The sequence below is a fragment of the Thermobia domestica genome, chromosome 12, assembly GCF_964235325.1.
Source record: "Thermobia domestica chromosome 12, izTheDome1.hap1.1, whole genome shotgun sequence".
Lineage (NCBI taxonomy): Eukaryota > Metazoa > Arthropoda > Insecta > Zygentoma > Lepismatidae > Thermobia > Thermobia domestica.
Window position 1 is genome coordinate 109,682,601 of NC_137465.1, and position 15,792 is coordinate 109,698,392.

The 15,792-nt window shown below is 35.6% G+C and overlaps 1 protein-coding gene across 2 annotated transcripts in view; it reads left to right on the plus strand.

The window, feature by feature from the left end:
- Positions 1 to 3: 3 nt before the first annotated feature.
- Fur2 (furin-like protease 2) overlaps positions 4 to 15,792 on the plus strand; it is a 1,527,485-nt gene continuing 1,511,696 nt past the window's right edge. For both annotated transcript variants that reach the window (XM_081733991.1, XM_081733993.1), the window contains exon 1: positions 4 to 560. The gene's annotated coding sequence lies outside the window, so the exon portion shown is untranslated. The remainder of the gene's footprint in view (positions 561 to 15,792) is intronic.

A 15,792-nucleotide genomic window follows, 5' to 3' on the forward strand; every position in this document is an offset into this window, starting at 1 on the left:
AGTGGAGAGTGAGAGACAACATTCGGGCTGTGGTGGTCGGGAAATACGAGTGTTAGGGAAATATCAATAGTTTAGTGTGCGTGTGGTGATGTTTTGGGTGAAGTCTTTCACAAAATGTTACTGAGGACAAAAAGATAACATAGACAACGTATGAAGAGCTGCCACTGTGCCGAATTGTTGATATTATAACAAAAATAACTTGGCCTATATCACATGCTCCACGACAGTTCCGACTACGGTTTGGTTATACACTAGTGATTGTTTTAAAACGATATTGTCAGTGTACCAAAATAAACAAGTGTATTTATGCAGTTTAACCAAAGAAGAATATTTGTTCACTGGTATTAATTTTTGTGTAAAAGTGTTGTATTTTGCGTGTGTTAGTTTGCGACTTCGCTTCATAGTAACGTAATCTACTGCCACACGGCGTGTTTAATTTGAAACTTTCTTTTTAGGCGTATTCGGAGCGATTAGTTTTAAAAGTTGAGCTTTGCTGTGTTGTTAATTATAAGGATAAATAGCATTAATACCAAAGTGCAAGGACTATTGGTTTAACACAGGTAAGGGAATACCAATAATATTTGTTTACACACACAGTTGAAAACATGTCTTGGCACTGAACTTCTTGGGGCTTTATTGAAGTTTTAAGAAGTAATAGTGCAATGTATTATTGTTTAGTTATTTAGAGACGTGATGTTTTTAAATCTGTCACGTGTAAGCAGTTATTTTTACGAGTTTCGTGGTTGAAAATTGAGACACCAGGAGCCTGCATTGGTTTGTTTACATTACATCAGGTGTTTTTGTATTATTTATTTATAGGCATCGAAAGGACATTGTCACGCAGTCAAATAGACATGTTTCCCGATTGGAATTGTTATAGGGCTGTATGAGTATGTCGAATATAGTATTCCTTTTAAACTTCGGGCGGATAATTCATGAAAGGGGCAATCAGGTCTTTTCTGAATCTCTTCACGTATGACCTTATTCGTGTCCTCCGCTCTTCTATTTTTTTTTTTTTTTTTTTTATTTACTTCGTTTATTAAAAGAGCAATGGAAGTTTCACTAGTGCTACAAATTGCATCCTTATGTTTACAAGGAAAGACAGATGAAATATCAGATAAGCCTTGCACTTTTTGGACAATTTAGTTATTAGACTGAAAAGTCTATTATTTGTTGTTTATGCTGTACTGCGATTCTCTATCTCGCTGTTCGTAATTTGAATTCTTTACATTTATTATTTTCTTTTTTAATATCACGCAATTAGGATATAGCTGTGTCTAAGTTTGGTCGTGCGCTTGTTTTCCTCATGAAGTTTTCTCTCTAAATTTCTGGACTCGCTTTACTATATACACGCCCTATGCATTTCTGTTGTACGCTTTCTTATATTTTATTTATGCCGGTGGGTTCTATGTTAAGAATAGGCTCCGACAACCCTGATATTCTGTGAGTGTTGCATAGCGACTTGCCACGTTATCTTGTATGCGGCGCAGTGCAAGGCCGTTACCGTCATATTATTTTCTCGTTTCATGTTAAGTTACTCACCACAACTAAAGTCGTTTTGCTCGTATTTTGTTATAGATATTTCTGGCTTTCTTCACTTTTGCTTCCTGTTGTTTTCCCTGGGTTTCAGCATTTAGGTTTTGTTTTTCTGTACGTGTTGAGTAGACAGCATTATATTTTCTACTTTTGTATTATGTGAAACCACCAACTAAACAGATGATATACTTCGTTGATGATCCATTTTTATTCAAACCGCAGACTAATTGCATATGACTTACTCTAAATTAATATATGGATCGTCGACGGTAAATTAAATTGTCTGATTTAACGATAGATTAGTAAGCAAGGATTGTTGCGTTTTTTGCTTCCTTTTGCTATTGTATTTGACCTGTGAGATATGTGAAACATGATGCTTTATTTATGGATCGCTGGGAATTCGGTGTGGGGTTCTTTTTATACAGCGTACATTCCTTTCTTTGTCTTTTTAATATTATTAAAAATGAAAGTGAACGGTTTTCAGTCTCTTACGAATAGATTGTTCTGTTTTTAGGTTCTAGGCTAATGTTCATTGTCTCTGCAAAATATAGTTTCTATTTTATTTCGTTGATGTGGAATTCGTTTCCATTCGCGATTTGTTCGATTTTACATGTAATTATAATATATTAGAAAGTGTAGAATCGCGTAGCAAGAAGTATTGACTGCTGTTCTTCAGTAGTATGGCTGTCAGGTTCGGAGTCTTTCATAATAGTCTCCAAAGGTCAGCGATCCTGCAAGTGTCTCTCGTTTGAATTTTTCTCTGCTTTTTGTCAGACTCTTGGGATTGAAGATGATCTCTTATTTTTCATTTCTCTGCCTCTTGGCCATGGTGTTTGGTAAATCATGTCTTCATGTGTTGGTTAGCCTGTGGATATCAGAAAATTTATTGTATACACTTTGTGTTTAATAGATCATTCAAAAACTAAAGTTGCTCTTTGGCCGTCAGAGTTTCCTTTTTAGATATTTAGAAGAAAAGTAAGTGGTTCACTGGAAATTGCATTTCGTTGGCTGTATCTTTTATGACATAGTGCATTGCCGTTTGTCTGTCATTTAACATCGATGGTGCTCTGAATATACTTTGCCAAGTATTATGTAATTTCTCTGCTTGTTTTATACTTCGTCTTGAACATGTTAACTGCTTTTGATTATTTGGTAGTCTGCGTTAATATGTCAGTATCTTCTAATGTTATATTTGTTGATGAACTGGCTGTCTAGGTTTTCCATTCGATTTTTCTTTTTCTTCAAATTTATAGTGTTCATATGTTTTTTAGGCGTGTTTTTTTGTAATAATAGTTTAGTTCTTTTCCACTCCCCTAAATGCGTTCTTTTAATATTTTGTGTGTGTGTGTGTGTTTTAGCTTGAAATATATTTGTAATTTTGACCTCACGCATGTTTCTTTTTAACCCTTTTTCCATATTTACGTTAACGGTTATTGTTAACGTAATATCTACTAATAGGATCATATTGATAAATAATAATTGAAATTATACTAACAGAAGTTCCTTGAATCACCGCTATCGAAATTCCTTATCGAAGACCATTCCTTATCTTCTGCCTTTTTTTTTTTTTTCCCACAAACACATCAACATACCATCACATTATTTGTAATTTGCTGTGAACATGTGGGTGTTTCGTTTAGAATAATTTCCATAATTGCTTAAATTGTCATTGATGGATTTTGATAGTACTATTTTTGTATTATTTTGACGTATAGTTATGATTTGTTTTTAAGAGAGTGTAACTTTTTAAAAAAACACACGAAGAATGAGGAAGAAAAATTCCTTCATCGCTTTGATGGATCGTGTGTTTTGTATGCTGATACGTAATGTGATTCGCAGATAGTTTCTTAATTACGTTTTCTCTTTCCTAATTCTTCATTTAGCAAAGTCTCAGGTGTCATAGCATGACTTTTTAGTTTTCCAAATATCTACTCTCTACAGATGATCTATGAATTGGTGTTCTATTTACAATGTTACCAATCATGTAAGCACTCTGTTATTTATTTACATTTGTATTAATTGTGAATTTTAACCACGGATGAGAATTTGTATATGATTTCTTCAACTCGATAATATTTATATCGTTCATATGAACTGTTGTTAATCTATTTGGAACTAGGTATATTTTTTGTCACTAGTTTACACGTTAGTTACATATGGAATACGGTTACCTATGTATGATTTATTGTTATTAATTTGCAAGATTCTAGTGTGTCGAATTACAAAAATGTTATGTGAGGTAATTTTCTTGGGACTTTACACCCTCTTCAAAATCCTTAAGAAGTCCGTTAGTGTTGTGCAACCGGACTTATTTGATCTCCCGTATAAGTCTGCTCTCTAAATCTGACTGACATCTCATTTGACTAAAATCCATTATTCTATCCTTCAGATTAGAAAAATGCGATGAGGAACTGAATGAAAGCAACGAGAGTTTGGGGTAGATAGGTAAGACCTTATTTTATATTGGATTAATAGTGGGAACGTCCTGTTTCAAAACTGTAGAGCTTCCGAACTCGGCAAAACATCCCCGAAATTTCTGTTTGTTAGAAAGTAATGAACCATTTTCATTAAAAGGGAGACTGCAGGAAAGAAGGGCGTAAATTTTATGCCTGCCGAACATTCGTATACACTGGGGTTTTATTTAAATATCCTTCGAATATGTGTAATGCTCTGCAAGTTTGAGGTAAGGGTTGGAGATTTACGTAATCTTCGTGTATGCACTGCAGTTTCCATTCAACAGTTCCGTCTTCAATTTGTATGGCTTTTAAACTTCCAAACTATGCTATGTATAAGTAGCATTATCAGAGAATGGCTATGTCTGAGACAAACTGTTCTCTGACGTGGGTTCAGCGATCCAGGAATATATCAAACATCCGTCATTTTCCGGTTTCAACGTTGACAGCCAGGGAATACTAACGAGAAACTGCTTTCTAATATGAATAGACCCATTCTCCAGCTTGATCATTTTACTGAAACCGGAAGTGATTAAAATTCACTGCAGCTTCCGGTTTCAGTGTTGATCCGCATAGAACAAAAACTGTAATAGCGAGAAACTTTTTTTATTTTATTTATTTATGGTCTAAGAGGTAGGCTCAGTCTCGGCTGTAATCTTTCTATTATAACGTGAAGTGATATGATTCATCCTTTCGGTTTCAATATTGATCACCGTAGATGATGGACAATAGTACGTAACAAAAAATATCAGTGTCCGGTGGTAGATTTAACATTCCAAGAATAGTTGCCACCTCTTCTTTTATCCCTCCACAGAAGTCGGAAGTGGTAGACATTTACTTCGATTTCCAGTTTCAGTGTTCACCTCCGAAAGAGCAAAGCCGCTAATTGATACCTTTGGTATGGATTTAGCGATATACTGATATAGTCCAGCACATCTTTTATCTCTGTTGAAACCGAAACTAACTAAAATCTGCTGCCACATTCAGTTTCGCAGTATTGATTTATGTAGAGAAAGAGAACGTGGTAATTAGCAAGGGGAAATAAATTTTTGATATGTGGGTTTACTGTCCGAATAATTGGTTCAATCTCGCTTTTAATCCTTCTATTGAAAGCTGAAGTTGTAGTAATGTGTCGTTTCCAGTTTTAATATTCGGATTTTTATAGAACAACAACGATAGAAGATAACGATTTATGTATACAGAATGTTTCAAAACAACGTCGACAACTTTTGGGAGGTGATTCGTTACATCAAGGTAAGACAAACAGTATAGATCAAGCTGGGTGCAGAAATCCGTCATTTTAGAGTTGTAGGACGCTGAAAAAAGAAAGAAAGAAAACTTTAAAGGTCCATAGCTCCATTACTATTGAACGTACCATAGTCGGGTCGAGACTTCACTTAGGCATTAATATTTGCGCTGTTCAAAAGTACGTTTCAGAAACATGCGGTACTCATGCAACAATTTTTATAGAGGGAGTTTGGCTACGGGGAGTACTCACCATCTGCCTCTATAAAAATTGTTGTGGCAGTACCGCAGGATTCTGAAACATGAATATTTGGATAAGGCCTAGGCTAGTTTCTAAGTGAAGTCTTCACCCGACTACAATGCATCCCGTAATATGGTAGCTATGGACAATTAAAATTCATTTTTTCAGGTTTTCGGCAGCCTGTAACTCCAAAGCGACACATTTTTGCACCCAGATTGGTCTATATTTTCTGTCTTGGTGTCAGGAATCACCTCCCAGACGTTGTCGTGTTGTTTTGAAACACCCTGTATATATTCTGCGGCCCAAGAGTTGGCTGCATCTTTCTCCATATCCGCCTATTGAAACTGAAACTGATATATTTATCACTTCTGTTTAGAATATTGGACCTATAGACTTTAACAATTACCATAGTAATTGAAGTGAAATTTAAAATGTATAAATGTTTTCGTTTCCTTCTTCCTCAAAAAATAAAGTCATCTGATATGGTCTGTGCAGTGGCCTCTCGACACTTCCTGAGCGGTCTGCCCATGATATTCTAAAGTAGTTGCATACTGGCAAAGATAGGATTGCAATTATTATGATTCCACACGTGGTACATCCTGTAAGTGGAATGATCACATTCTCGTGCTTTTGTGTATTAGTCACACGAATGACAGAGTAGCATTCATTATATCGTTCCTAGAACACTAAACTTAATACGGAGCTAGGTGTTGGATTTCTACGGGCAGCGGCAGTAAGCATTCATCACATTTGTAGCCGAGTTCGATTAATTGAGTGGGATCACTTTTCCGTGTGTGATCATTGTGAATAGGTTTCTCTTGCTTTCAATGTAAGTGGCAGTGTTATGCTGTAATTATATATTTTGTATTGCCATAAAATGTTTTCACTGAACGTTCTTTCTGGTTGAGAAGTCATTTATTAAATTAGTTTCAATATAATTCATGCGTGAAGGCCTATATTTACACATTTTGATATTTGGGAAGTTTGACACAGTTTTGAGTTCTATCACCCGTATCTTTTTTATTAAGTGTAAAATTAAGCAATCTTCAATTAAAATCCGGAAAGTTGTATCACGTCGCTGATTGGAACAAAATGAAAGTGTACCTGTGATAGATAGGATTTTTGTGGCTTCTGATGAATTCTGCTGACGGACGTCGGAAGGCAGAGTCATATTAATTACGTGATTAGCATAATGTTGGCCTTTAATTAAAATGTTACTGTAGGTAACTTCTATTGCAGTACAACACGAGGAATATTTTTCCAGCTGTTTCGTTGTGCAACTTCGAGGTCTGCGCTGGATTTGCCCTAGTCGACGTATTGAGGGTTTCAACCAGTGGCGGCTTGTACTGTCATTAACAAAGCGTGCTACGATATTGCATATATATATGCAACTTACGTAAGTTAAAGGATACGTTATTACAGATTGAAAACTATATGAAAATTTTACAATGTAATATGGAATGTTCAATTAATATAACAAGAGCAAAATTCAATTATTTTTAAGTATATAATTATTAGTTTTATTAATTATCACTTATTATTTGTTGAGGAATGGAGCTATTTATGTAACATAAAATATACTGTCCAAAATTGGAAACTTTCGAAGTGAATGCCACAAGGAACGGTCCTAGGGCCAATTAGATTTTAAATTTATGAAAATGGTTGATTCTTCGTCTAGTAGCAATTGCGAGAGTTTGGTGAGAGGAGAGTGATTACGAAAGGATAATTTCGTCCAAAGCTTCTTCCGGAGGGAGAGTTCACTTTTCTTAAGTTGAAAAGTTTTTTGTGAAACCAAGAGTGGTCATTACAGTCATGTTGCTTTTGCCATTGATGTCCAAATGCGTACAATATTGCAATATATGTTCTTCGTAATTATATACTGTCATTGTATGTTTTTCCTTCAGTGGCGGCTCTTAAAGGAAGTCGCATCGATAAGAAAATAAAGTTTTATCGTCACATGCTAAGGGAAGAGAACTTAATCTTATGCCCTAATTCTTACATTCTACGTGTATGACATAAAGTAGAACGTGAAGTAGCTCTTCTTCCCTTAGCTTGTATTCCGCCAGAGTCTTCCTTTTTCGTGTTCCACACATTTTAGATATGTAAATACTATTGGTATTATTTTATGAAGATCGTTATGACAGTCTGTTTTTTTTTTTTTTTTTTTTTTTTTTTTTTTTTTTTTTTTTTTTTTTGGAAAGAAATTAAGTACCAAAAGATTCATGTATCGAGTTTTGTGACCATTTTCTTTTTAAGCAGGACAGTAGATTAAAAAAGATTTAATCCATTTTGAACTAGTAGTTCTTGTTTATGAAAGGTGTTAATTCCGGTAAACTCAATAAAGGTATACGTTCGCGTCACGTAATGAATAATGAATCCAGAGTAGGAGTCTTTGAGTGGGGTTTCTTAATTTCAGCCGTATATCGCTCTGTTGTATGCATGGCGCTGTATCTACTTTGCAGGAGTGGATGCTGTGCTTGGTACAGCAATTGCAACGACGGGCGTGATACCCATTAGAAAGTAGGAAGGCGTTGGTGATATTACAAGCGAAACAACGGATACTACGGCAGGCTTTCAAATCCATCTCGGGTCCGATTATTATATCGCAGACCTGTAGGTTTATATTATCTTCGTACCTATTTGGCCTGGTCATTTTCTTTGCTCCCTCCCTTTGATGTCCATATACATTTTTAATGTTAGGATGTTGTACACGTTGGAGGGTTCTGTGTTATCTTTTTGTTCAGTACCGGTACTTATCTCCTTAAGTACGTTATGATTTTGTTTAGCTTTTCATGATTTCACGAAAACATAGGCCAAGTAAATGAGTTAATTCAATGACGTATGAATGCCCTCTCTATAGTTGACCTAACTTGGATTCTTGCTTTTCAGGAATGTGAAAGATCCTACATTTCCTTACGCTCTTTTTTCACATGAGAATTAAATCTCCAACTTCGTGAATATTTTAGTTGGTTTAGATTAATGGCCTTCCTGTTAGATTTTTCGTTTAGGCCTACTTTTGTGTCACATTTTTCCGACAAGGAGTTGAAAGGAAGTGGCTATTGACATTGATTGACAGCGTTGCTTGTCATCACAGTTCCTCATTATTATTTTGTGAATGTCAGTTAAAAGTAGTTGTTGAACGTGAGATACATTCTGTTTTACAGTCTGAAACAATATTAAGTATAGGTTGGAGCTATCACATCTTATACCTTCAAGCTATACTTAATATTGCTTCTGACTGTACTTACAATAAATACCGGGCTGAAATTTTTTATATCAGTATTGCTAGATGCAGAATGTGGTTCTGTATATGTTCTCTGTATTTTTAGATTATAACGTTGCTATCATCTACGAATTTGTAGTTATTGGTGTACTGTAGAATTGTATGTATTTCTACTAATCATATTTTAGCCTCTGAGTTCATCGCTTCTAGCGTTTAGTATTGCAGCCAGTAGGAAGTTATCTCCACAAAGCGGAAGCACACTGTCTAACATAAATAAAATTACGTATTTCATATCTATATCTATATATATCTATATCTATCTATCTATATATATATATATATATATATATATATATATATATATATATATATACAGTGTGCGAATTGAAAAATTTTCCCAGGGGGGGATGAATTTCACCCATATGCGCACCGTCCTCACACACACACACACACACACACACACACACACACACACACACATATATATATATATATATATATATATATATATATATATATATATATATATATATATATATATATATATATAGTATATACATACTAACAAGTACAAAACAGTTGAGACGTGAGATGTTTCATAAATTTTCACTCAAGCAATATTTAGGTTAGCTACGCAAAGTAAGAATTGTTCCCTTTTTCTATCTTCATGTCCATTTAAAAATACTCCAGAGGGGAAAAAGTTATCCCTGCCAGGGATAAAATTTTTCTTCTCCAGAGGGGAAAAGATTTTTGTCAGGGGGGGAAATCCCTGGCATCCCCCCGCCAATACCCTGTATATATATATTACAGGTTCAGTTGGCTGTATTGTAGTCTGAAGTAAAATCCAGTATACCTTTAATCCTAAAATCTAGGATATCAACAACGTATATGCCAATTTTATTTTTGGGACGCAGTGCATAAGGCTCAGTGCTGTTTGTATTCGAATTAAAATTTCACTCGTAACCTCGATATGTGAACCAGTGAATCTCTCAGTATTTATAGAGCTCCTTCGTGGCTAAGCGGTTAGCGTACGCGCCTTTGGCTCAGGACACCCGGATTCGATTTCCGACGAGAGCTCATGTGGTTATGATTCCACGTTAATCAGTAGGGTCCCGTCTCATATAGTCTCGCTGCCGAAAGATACATTACACTCAAAATCAACTCTACTCTCAATACTTATAGAACAACTATACTTGATACACTTTAATACTGAAAATGTGCTGAATATTATTGTATAATGCCATGTTACTCTTCGATATTTGTAAAGTGTACCAAATGAAATACAACTAATAAAAAGAAAAGTCTAAATATATATATATATATATATATATATATATATATATATAATACGGTAAACCTGGTAATAGAGTTGGCTGTGAGGGTTGAGTGGGGACTAACACACACACACACACACACGCGTATAGGCCTACACACACAGAAAGAGAGGGGAAGATAAGGGAAATGGGTGTATGTAGATTATGCCAGAAAACACTTATTTTTGTGTTTTTCTGGTTTTAACCCACTAGTTTTTGTGTATTTTTCTATTGGAATATTGAAGACTACTTTTTTCACAATACTTTACAGCCTTTTAAATATCACACAGTCGTATCAGACAGTCGTATATGATAATCACCTATTTTCTTGTTGTCAGTTCACCGTAGTATGCTGCAAATTTTTCTGGTAGGACACTGAAGACATCCATTCAAATCCAGGGGACACCCTGTAGAAGATTCGTGCAATATACAAGAAAAGTAAAAATGAACATGTTGCTACATATGTCGTTGCTATTCTAGGGACCTCATATCAAGTTTGCGTAGGATTATTATGAGTGGCGTAGGGAAGGCTGCCTTTCTAGAACGCGACAAGTTGTTGCTGTGTGATATTAGCATATAATAATACAGTTCATTAGTTCATGGTTGTTAGTTTGCGTCGTACCTAACCCAAACAAGAAGTCATTGTCTGTCTAAGCTATTGCATGTTAATTAATACACATTACGTAATCATACGATCGTTTGCTAACGTCGTGTTTGGGTTATTTCCTTCCACATTCTCATTCCACTAGTTTCACAATCATTATTTTTATTAATCGTCTGCCTCCTTCAAGTCTAAAACACATAATTGTGGGGCATTAAATTAAACATTTCATTTGATACTTACGATCATTTATAGACGCTATGTACCGTATATGGTATATTTTGCATTTATGTCAGGTTTCCGTTACATACTGCTAGGTTTCAGTCATTTTCCAAAATCATTTTTGATATTATTATGTTTGTTTACACTAATTTCGTCTGTATTTCCGTTTCATTGTGTACCTAGTTTGACTCGGTAATTTCATTTAAGCCTTAGGAATGATGTTCTTTAACAAAATTCACTGGGGAGTTGGGTAAGCAAGGGGGAAGGGATGTAGATTCGTTTAAGTTGTGCCCAATATTTGTTGGGGGTGCAAATTGGATGAAGGTAATTGCATAGAGCAGGGATTCCAAGGCTTTTCGACTAGCGTACTACATATCAATATAGAGATTTCCTTCGTGGCTAAGCGGTTAGCGTATACGCCTTTGCCGATGTGGTTCGGAACTTGCGTTAAACTGTAGGTCTACGTTTCATATAGCCTCGCTGCTGAAATCAGATCAAATGTAGAGAATATTAATGTATCTCTAATGAATTTTATTTCGGGAAAGCATGACCTATTTGTCGCAGGGGCAAAATTATATCCCTATCAACATGTTTTGTAACTAGGTGATTCCCTATAAACAAAGTCTATACAAAAATTCTATTTCAGTAAAAATATTAACAGTTTGTTGTTCTAATGAGCATAAATAGGATCAAAATAACAGAACACCACCATTTACGATGCAAACCATGCGAAACACTCCACTATTATGTTGACATATTAAAGTCGGCTAAACAATTCGCAGGGAGCGGCTGTCCGGCGCCAATGTGGGGTACTGGTGAGCACGCACTTCGCTCCCTTAAAATACCCATTTACTCGTTCCCATACCTCTAATTATATTAATATTTACAGCGTTCTAAAGCTAAAGAAGCGCTCCACAACTTTTAGCGCTCAAATGTTTCTACAACTTACAGAATAAACAGAAGTTAATTATATATATATATATATATATATATATATATATATATATATATATATATATATATATTACAAAACGGGAAAAGTGCGCAAAAAATAAAATTTTACGTATTTCTAAGAATCTCTCTTAATGTATTAGACCTAGCAAAAAATGTTAAAAATGACTTTCTTTTTGGATCGTGGTTCAGGAAAGAGAACTGTAAAAAAGAGTTTGAAGATCGGATTAATAATAACGGAGAGATGGGCGATAATCGAAAACCTTGCTAATTCGAGCAGTATGTAACGAATTAGATGTTAAAGCGGAGTGGAGGGGAAAGCAAAAGGGGGAGGGGTGGGGTCTTTTGGGAAAATGCACCTCTAGTTGGTTCCTAACAGCTGGCTAAAATTCAGCTTGTCTCGAATTTTTCCCGACAATCATGATTTTTTTCCTTTCATTTCGTGGGCTATTTCTAATCAGAAGTATCCGTCCTCTTGAACGTTTGCTTGAGACTTTCGTCACATGAAGTCTCGATAAACTCGCTTTTCTCAGGAGTTTCTGGTAAATTGTCTGGAATGGATAACGGATCGCTGATCTCCGAAGCAAGATTTTCAGGAGTAGGGCAGTATTATTTTAAATCTGTAATGAGGGATATTCACTGCCAGTTCAGTAGGGGGAATATTTTAATTCTCAGTTACAAAAGCATCCAACAGTGGAGGACAACTTGTGCTACCAATGTTGATTTCTTGAATCATAAACCTTAGTTTATTTTAAGAACCGCAGTTTTATCCTTATCACAAGTAAAGAAACACATACACACCTATAGCCTCTTATTTAGCTGGTTGAAGCCGCGAAATTGACCTGCGAGGCAAGCCAACCGGGCTAGCTAGAGCTTATTACTGTAATATTTGAGGATGTAACTGGTTGAAAACGTCACGCACTCTGTATAAGGTGACCACAACATTTTCAGCTGGAAACGGGACAGGTTCCAGCTTTTTAAAAATCATGAGAAATTAAGAACAAATCAGTACATAAATTAGTTCCTATTTACCTAAAGAAACAAGCAACTGCTAAAACCTCTGCTGCATTTCGAGCAGTTCTGCGAACTATAGATCATGTTTAATGTAGAGGATTTCAGTCAAATCTTGCCTCTGTTATTATTAACATCTTTACAAGGAGTAAAAGTAGAGATTTCGTTATTTACTTCTTTCACTTGCATACGTACTTTTTTCCATCTATTGACGGGACGTATGGTCGCCCTAACTGAACAAAGTTCAAACAAGCGACTCAATACATATATGCTCAAGAGCTAACTGACTTGGAAATGGAGTAGAGGTGAATCATGTTCCACACCCATTTCGTTGCACAAGACGGAAAGTAATTTTGAATTCAAAGCTTTGGCTTTAATAAAGTTAGCGATTTTAGTACTTTAATTCAAAGCTCTCTTCAGGCATATTTCTTGCTGATAAAGCCTTACGATGGATATCACAGTCAGCTTACCTCTGTAGCTACCTACTTTAATTTTCGCAACACCACCAATGTGGTTCCCAGTCATTGAACATACGTGCTCCATCGGAGCAAACACAGATCCTTTTTTTTTTTTTTTTTTTTTCATGTATGTTATTCGTTTTCAGAAATTCTAATTTTGAAAATATTTAGTATGGAGTTGTTCGAGCAGGCAGTGGTTTGCAAAACAGAAACTCTTCCTTCCCTGCATCCCCGTGTGTAAATTTTATATGTGCAGGAAGATCGTCTATGTTAGTGGTGTTCGTAGTTTCATCCTATTGAATATAAACGTATTTACTAGTCCGAATTTTTGTCAATTAACTGCTCCCTAACAGTTGAAGACAAATCAGAAATTCTTCATGATTTGGTGTCATTGGTCAATAGAATCATTTCAAGTTGTCTTTTGCTTTCACTCCAAATGTTAGTCAAACTTTATCCGTAGCTAAGGGTAATATTAATTACTGTCCGTTCGTGTGAGGTTTTATGGTTGGAGATGTTCTTAAACTGATCTCATAAGATACTTTCTAGTTAAATCCTGAAAGTGATAATATAGCCTATTTGTTTTTTCGTGCTGACAAATCGACATTTTCCCCTCAAATTATTCTACAGGTTTGTGTTTCAAATTACATGATCTGTTTCAAAGTAACGTTTGAGATTGGAAGACTTCATCGAATGATTTTGATAGTACTTCGTAACAGGCTACATACTGGGGACAAGAGCTGTTTCTTTTGCAATATAATGTGAAACCATAAGTGTAGCTGTCATTATTGTTACGCTGCGCTGCATGATGCTTTTTGTTGTCTTCTTGCGTAATGTCCTTTAGTTGTTGTTCTGAGTTTGAATTACTCTGTTCAGACTTCGATGAAGAAGACTTACTTTTGCTTACGCTTATTAATTCCTTCGGTCTTGTTGAGGGGACTCTCGTTAACCATTTATTCATGTTCTAGTTTCTATCCTTATAACTTCATAAATAAAATAACACAGTCCAAGACAACAACATAAGTGCATCTCACAGCTAAACATACGACAGCCCCCTCCCCCCTTTTTTTTTTCGATTTCAGCAGACGTATCCACACCCTTTCAAGTAAACAACTAACTCTATAAATGTCTGCCTTTTACATTAGTTCTTGACATATCATTACGGTAAGGAAGCATTAATGGAAGTTGGAGATTTCAAGATTAGAGGGCAGATCGTTAACAAGATCAGGGTATGCAGGTGATACTGTTATAACAGCTGAAACCGAAGGAGGACTATAGGAGATGATTGACAAACTAGTTGAAACTGGAAAACTGTATAGAATGGAAATTAACATCGAAAAGTCGAAAGTGATGAGAATATCGGTGTCTTCCAGTTCTGCCTAATGACCCCCGAACACCGTAACATATTTTTAAATCTAATTTTATCTTTAGGCACAACATGAATTTCTGTTCTGCCTAATTCTCTTTCTGCCTCATTTTCACAAAAAGGGATGTTTAGATTTAAGGGAAGATCAATACTATTTAGGGGAAAGTCGTTTGGTATGGGACAGCGAGCGGTATCGGAGAAAAGCAGTTTTCGTTTATTTTCCGCTTAAGGCGGCATCTATCAATCATATAGTGAGTTAATCGGAATGAACTAGCCAAGCCCACGAAATAGTGGATTTGTCCGATGAACGTTGTGTCTCTTGCTTCAAGGTTTTCGTATTTTTGCGAGTGATCAGGTGAACGGAGATAGATTTGTGTGGCTGCAACTTATCACAGAGTAACTGTATTGATATATTATTGCTATCACAGAACTGACTAGGGTGTATAATGTAGGCATGTAGTTGCATTCGTGTTGTTACAAGCCGGTAGATAGCCATTCATAAGTTACAAGTCGTTCGGCTGCTATTGGACAAACTGGAATAAGGTGGTTTCGGACGCAACACTGGTAAGTGAATTTGACGTTTTTCAAAAGCCCTTTTAAATTCCGGCTTTTTTTTTGGTAAATTAGACTTTCAGTCAAGCGGCTACATGTTCATACCTTTTTTTTTTTTTTTTTTTTCTCAATAGAGCAACCTTTCAAATTGTACCATTTACATTTCGCTATCATGTCCCTCATGTCATGTCGGGATTTCTCTCTGAATATATATATATATATATATATATATATAGCTATATATTAATTTTGAGCCCCTCTGAACCTTCCTCCCATGTGTTAACGCAGAGACCTGAAGATCATCTGAAAAATAGTAAGGGGTATACTATATTTTAAGCTTCTATCTTGAATAGCAAGGGCGGGAAAAATATTTATCAATAATCCCCATAATGCCCCAGTTTATCGCAAAAGACCCTGATCTCAGGTAAAAAAAAAATAATAATAATAATAATAATAATCCTGATACATCCCTATTTATTCTAGGATCATGGTTCGCCCATTATTCTCTTCAAAATAGAACTACCTCTCAAACGGTACCATTCACGTGTCTCCATCTGGTATCTGAGGCGGGAAAATTGGGAAGAAAGGGATTTTTTGGGTTAAAATATCCCTTTTTAAAACTT